This window comes from Octodon degus, unplaced genomic scaffold, assembly GCF_000260255.1.
Source record: "Octodon degus isolate 3935 unplaced genomic scaffold, OctDeg1.0 scaffold00076, whole genome shotgun sequence".
Taxonomy (NCBI): Eukaryota; Metazoa; Chordata; class Mammalia; order Rodentia; family Octodontidae; genus Octodon; species Octodon degus.
Genome location: NW_004524652.1, coordinates 208962 through 215503, shown reverse-complemented (window position 1 = coordinate 215503; position 6542 = coordinate 208962).

Here is a 6542-nt window from a genome sequence, read left to right as displayed (position 1 = left end):
TTGTACACACTACTCATGACTAAAAGCAAAATGGGCCCATTGGGGGCCCTTAATTCAGAAGCCAGGAATTTGCAATGATTGCAATGAACAGTAGGGTCAGCATGACAGCCAACATATTTAATACATAAGGAGTCACTTATAGATGTGCTGGTCTCTGATATGTACCCTGGGGGAGAAATAGAGGCAGGAATGTGGAAAAGATAGAGAAGAGACAAGAGCTGGGTTCAGGTGGAGGTTTGATTGACTGATGGGCAAAGGACCTGAAGAACAACATTTGAGGGTTCTATTTATAACTTTGCAGTTAGTATCATGAGACACAAGGTTGCCTACCACCTGATGGCTGAAATTGTCCAGGTAACCACTTCAGACACTCAGGCCTTATTCTGCCCTCAACATATATCACCAATTTCCAGTTTCAGCCACTCCCAGCATGTCTCCCTTAACTGTTTTGTTATGTAAATTATGGGCATTCTGTTACAGTTGGAGAAGCTGTGTTTGGAGAACTCTGTAAAAGACTTTTTCATTCTCAATGCCAGTCCAAAGATTTTTGGTACCTGTATACAGCAATTTAACCCTATAAAGTCCAGTATTCCATAATAACTGTGAGTTACCAATATAGCTGGCAATTGCCAGAAGTTGCTAGTGATTTGACCCATTTATAGCTAGCATATTATGGAATTGTTTTGCACTTCTCATAGTGATTACACTTGTCTGATGGATGGCTAAGACCAAGTTAAGGTAAGACCTGTATAAACAAAAAATTAAATTTTGCCATCTATCAAGTTGTTAAAGCTCAGGATTTACCTTGGAAGCAAGTATAAGGTACTCAGCCATCTGGATGAGTCACAGCCATTGCTTGATCAAGTTCCTTTCTTTGAATGCTTGAGAGATTTTTTTTTTCTTTCCATGTGACTCTCCTTAGGCACACTATACATTGTTCAAGCATTTTATTCTATGGTTCCATAATCTCCTTGATCAGAAAATTAGGGACTCAACCAAGTTATAGGATGTCACACCAGAAATTCTCTTATATCCTGAGTCCTCATTGACCTCAGGGTTAGGGCCAAAATATTGCTATTTTCTTTAGCCATTTTTTTCTCTAATTTTGGTCTCCAAACTTTAATTGTGAAACATCCAGGAGAGAAGCTTAAGGACATTACCCTTAATGGAGGGAGTAAGCTTAGCAGTATTATCTATCTGACTATCAAACACCTTACAACATAAAATGGAACTATTATTTTTCAACACCAAGAATATGCTCATATGTAAATCCCTGTAGGATGTTAACAGACAACAGTCATATCTTTTTACACATAAATTTAAAAATTAGAACCATACATAAGTGTAACATGACAAACATGATGACATTTTGTGACATAGTTATTTTCATTTTGATATAACCCTTTTTGTAATCATCTCTTAATACATAAGAAGATTTTACCTAATTCATCATCCTTTAGTGGAATATACATCACAAGTTTTATATTAAAGTCAGAGGTCTTGGGGGCCTGCCCTTTAGCTCTGTTCTTTAAGTGGCTACTTCAACAAAGCAGTCAGGCTCAGGTTGCTGTGGTTTGATTCCCCACAACTCAAGTCAGCCAAACCTGCCCTAAAGGCATTCGGAGCAAATAAATAAATAAATAAATAAAATAAAGTCAGAGGTCTGAATCTGAGAGAAAAGTCTTATCACAATAAACAATCCTTGTTTTACTTTATTTATTTATTTTTTTTTTTGCAGAACTGGGGATAGAACTCAGGCCCTTGCACTTGCCAGACAAGCGCTTATTCTACCGAGCCATCTCCCAAGCTCCTTGTTTTACATTTGGAAGACCTATAAATGAATCATACCATAAGATTAACAAAAATGAATTGCCATACACATATGAAAACCTTTGTTTCTTAATTTAGTTTTATATTTAAGTTTTATGAGAAAACCTTACTATAATTTTTTCTGAAAACTTTTTTCTTTTAACTGATGATCAAATTATTGGAGCTGCCTCCCAAGAGACTATGGAGATTATTTGGGGCTTCTTATTAATGAACAAAGGTTGGCCACACCGCTACTCACCAATTGGAGTCCTGCCCAATAATTGCTCCTTACCCTAAGGAATTATTTAATTATCTTACATTTTTGATGACCCATGAATAAGCCAATTTTGATATCACTTTAGACTAGCAGGTAACTAAGGAGAAAACATGGGTTTTTTTTGACATGGGGGAAAGAGCTTTAACATTGCTCATAGAAAGACATAAAATATTACATCACTAATTACTTATGGCTATAAACATGAAAGTGATGCCATTTGAGCTAATGGGTTTAAGACCATACCACCCTAATGTGCCTGATCTTATCTGAACTAATATAATTTGAAGTTATCACCAAAAATGGAATTTTTTTTTTTTTTGTGGAACCGGGGATTGAACTCAGACCCTTGTGCTTGCCAGGGAAGCGCTTATTCCACTGAGCCATCTCCCCGGCCCCTAGAATTATTTTTGATGCAAATGATAAGGCTTACCTATAACACTTCAGCGTTTATGATGCCTCTGAAACTTGTAAGCAGCTGGGGTGTGTGGGAGGCACAATAACTCTTGGCTTCCAATACTATTGCAAGTGAATCTTTTTCTAAATCCTGTAAATCTGCCACATTATGACTCCATGCCATATAGCCCTTAATGGTCACCTGAGTGCCTCTGACCTATAAAATTCTCTTGGTGCATCAGCGTCATTAGTGACGCTGACTTCCTCCTCCCCTACCTCTGATGAGCTAGGTTCCTAGTTCTTACCCCGCCTATTTCCTATAAGTCTCCTGCAATGCCCAGGAGGTGGCACTTCCTGTCATAGCCTGGTTGCCTAGTTACTCACACCTTTTTACCCGCCGACGTCATTTCCCTATGCCTCAACTATATATACCCAGAACCTCCCCAGAATAAACGAGACTTGATCAGAATCCTGTCTTGTCTCCATTTCTCATGTCTCCTGTCCTTTTTCCCCTCTTCAATTCTCTGCTTCTCTCCCAGGTGGCCTTCATTGACTGACCCACTGGCTTGGGACAAGTGGCGCCCAACTCTGGGATACCTGGTACGGAGGTTTCAGCAATGGAACCATCTGAGAGAGCCGGCAAGAGAGAGCTGGCAAAAGAGAAAGTAAAAGAGGCAAAAGAAAAAGTACAAAAGGCCTGCGCCACAGTTGCCTGCTGCGACGTCTGAACCTTGGTAAGCAGATGGAACCCCTTTCCCCTTCCCTTTGGCAGTGGGACAGGCATTAAGTGAACATGAGATATTTGTAGAAAGTTTCAGCAAAGTATTAAAGGCGCAAGGACTAAAGGTTAAAGTTAAACAGTTATGTGAATACTTTCAGTTTATACATAAGGTGTGTCCTTGGTTCCCTTTGGAGGGTACGATTGATTCTAAGAGATGGTTATGAGTGGGAGATGCCTTTCAAGATTATTATAGGGTCTTCGGACTGGAAAAGATTTCTGTTACTGCCTTTTCCTTTAGGAATATTATTAATGAAATTCTTCCACAGAGGCATTGGGACCCCCTGATTAAACTGGTTGTTTCAGAAGGGGGACCCAAGCAGGTTGCCCAGGAAGCTGTCTCTTTCAGTTTATTTTTATAGAGCAAAACCATGCGGGATTAAGGTAGAGAAAAAGTGGTCTCGCTTAGGTGGATGTGGGGTGGGACGAAACTATGGTCAACCAATGGGATTGCAAGCACCATTGCTCAGGTAAAGTTGATTATGCCCAGGGCCAAATGGGGAAGTGAGTCACAGAGTTAGCGGGCATGAATATGGGACAGGGTCTCTTTTTGTTGGGGGCTGGGCTGGTGACTCGGGTCTTTTTAGGTGATCGATACCTATTTAGAATATCAATCCCAGGTGCTAGTCTTTTAGCATTTGTTTGGCCTTTAGGTCTTTTAGGTCTGGCTCACAGCAGGAGCATCTGTCCCTCCCACAGTTGCAAGATAACTTGTCTTTTGTGCTCTCTCCTTCAAGGGTCTTGCCCTGTCTGACTGCCTATTAATATTTCTATCTAATTTGGCTACCTATAATACCAGTTACGGCCTTTTCCTACTGGAATTTAATTGATAAAATCTTATCCCAGAGACACTGTGACCTGGTTGTTGCTAATGTGATAAAAAAAAAAAAAAAGGTGAAAATACACTACAGGGACAAAAAGGTAAAATCTTAAAGGACAAAGAACCCCCTAAGGGTGTGTGCCCTCCTGTAAGGGAACAGAATCTTGAAATCAAAACCAGGAAGCCAGATTTATGTTGAGAATAAAGAGCAAGGAGCCCAGCAGGAGGATTTAAAATGTTGTGAGCTTGGCCAGTAAGAAAGCGCCAAGAAAGCTGTAAACTGCAAAGATGGAGCTGAGAGGATCTCCATTGCTGGGAAGGAACCTGAGAATGGAAGGGATGGCCTGAGGGCATCACAGGAGGAGGCAGGTCTCCACCCTTCACAGCCTCAGAACTGCAAAGGGCAGGGTCTTTGCCTTGAGGGGAAAGCCGCAAGGCCCCGTGTTCCAGAATGGCAGCGGTGGTTGCCCAATACAGAGCCACAGCTCCACACACCACAGCCATTTTAGAAACTGTGGCTGACAATTGGCTTACTCCTGAGGACTGGCAGGCATTAGCCAGAGCCACCCTCTTGGGGGGGATTATCTCCTATGAAATTCTTCCTGTATACAAGGAAGCTTCCACAATGATAGCTTCACTGTTGTTGGCTTTGTTACCTTCACCAGCTACAATCAAATATTTAACTACAGTAGCCCTATTTGCCAAAAAAAGGGACCTGTGTTTGTATGTGGGGGAAGTTTAGCCTTCACATATTTACCTACCAACTGGACAGGACTGTGTGTCATGGCAATTGTATTGCCTGATATAGATGTCATCTCTGGTAATGATCCCGTACCCCTTCCCAGTTTAGATTATGTTATGGGCCGCACAAAGAGGGCAGTCCAGTTCATCCCTTTATTAGTGGGGCTGGGAGTCACGGCAGCCATGGGGACAGGCACAGCAGGACTGGGAGTAGCAGTACATTCTTATACCAAATTATCTAATCAGCTGATTGATGATGTTCAAACACTGTCTGGTACTATCCAAGATATCCAAGACAAGATAGATTCATTAGCAGAAGTAGTTTTGCAAAATAGGAGGGGCTTAGACCTTCTAACAGCAGAGCAGGAAGGGATCTGCTTGGCTTTACAGGAATGCTGCTGCTTCTACGCAAACAAGTCCGGTATTGTTCGAGATAAAATAAAGAGACTTCAAGAAGATCTTATTAAGAGAAGAGAGTATTTTGAAAACCCTTTCTGGAGCGCATGGAATGGAGTACTACCCTACCTTCTCTCCCTATTGGGACCCTTGATTGGACTATTAATACTTTTATCAATAGGACCCTGTCTTTTCAATAGGCTGATGACTTTCATTAAACAATAATTGGATGCCATTAAAATGCAACGTATACAGGTTCATTATCACAGGCTTGAGATGGCTGAAAGGGAAAACTGTTCTGGAATACAACCAGCTTATGATGATGAAGGTCCGGAGACCTCTTAGTTCTCCCACCCTTGGTGAGATGGTCAGGCTAGCCAGAGACGGGTAATGAGGGGCATACACGAGATACCACTCGCTACCTAACAGGAATGAGACCTTCTGCCGTCCTGGTCTCCTATGACGGGTAAGGTTTGAGTTGGGTCCATGTAGAGGACACCTCGACCTAAGACAGGCACTGCCCCCTCAAGGGAATCAGCCGTCTAAGAAGCTATATTCTATATACATATATAAAAGGGGGATCTGTGGGAGGCACAATAACTCCAGGCCTCTAATACTATTGTAAGTGAACCTTTTTCTAAATCCTGTGAATCTGCCACATTATGACTCCGTGCCATATAGCCCTTAATGGTCACGTGAGTGCCTCTGACTTAAAAAATTCTCTTGGTGCATCAGCATCATTAGTGACGCTGACTTCCTCCTCCCCTACCTCTGATGAGTTAGGTTCCTAGTTCTTACTTTGCTTATTTCCCATAAGTCTCCTGTTATGCCCAGGAGGTGGGACTTCCTGTCATAGCCTGGTTGCCTAGTTACTCACACCTTTTTACCCGCCGACGTCATTTCCCTATGCCTCCACTACATATACCCAGCACCTCCCCTGAATAAACGAGACTTGATCAGAATTCTGTCTTGTCTCCATTTCTCGCATCTCCTGTCCTTTGTCCCCTCTTCAAGTCCCCGCTCCTCCCCCAGGTGACCTTCGTTGACTGACCCGCTGGTTTGGGACAGGGGTGTTGACTATTTTTTATCTCATTTTCACCTTCTGAGTTTTATCCATAAGATCTTTATGTGTTTGAATTTTCTGTGCAAAAATAATTTCCTCTCATTCAATCTGCTGTGTCAGACAGTTATACTCCTTTTGTCTTTTTTTTTGTCTTTATTTTTTTTAATAAATTTATTGATAAACAAATAGCAATGAGACAGTTTCAAATCAAATTGGTAGGACAGTTTCAATAATTAACACATTGCATACATTCTTCCTAGTGGTT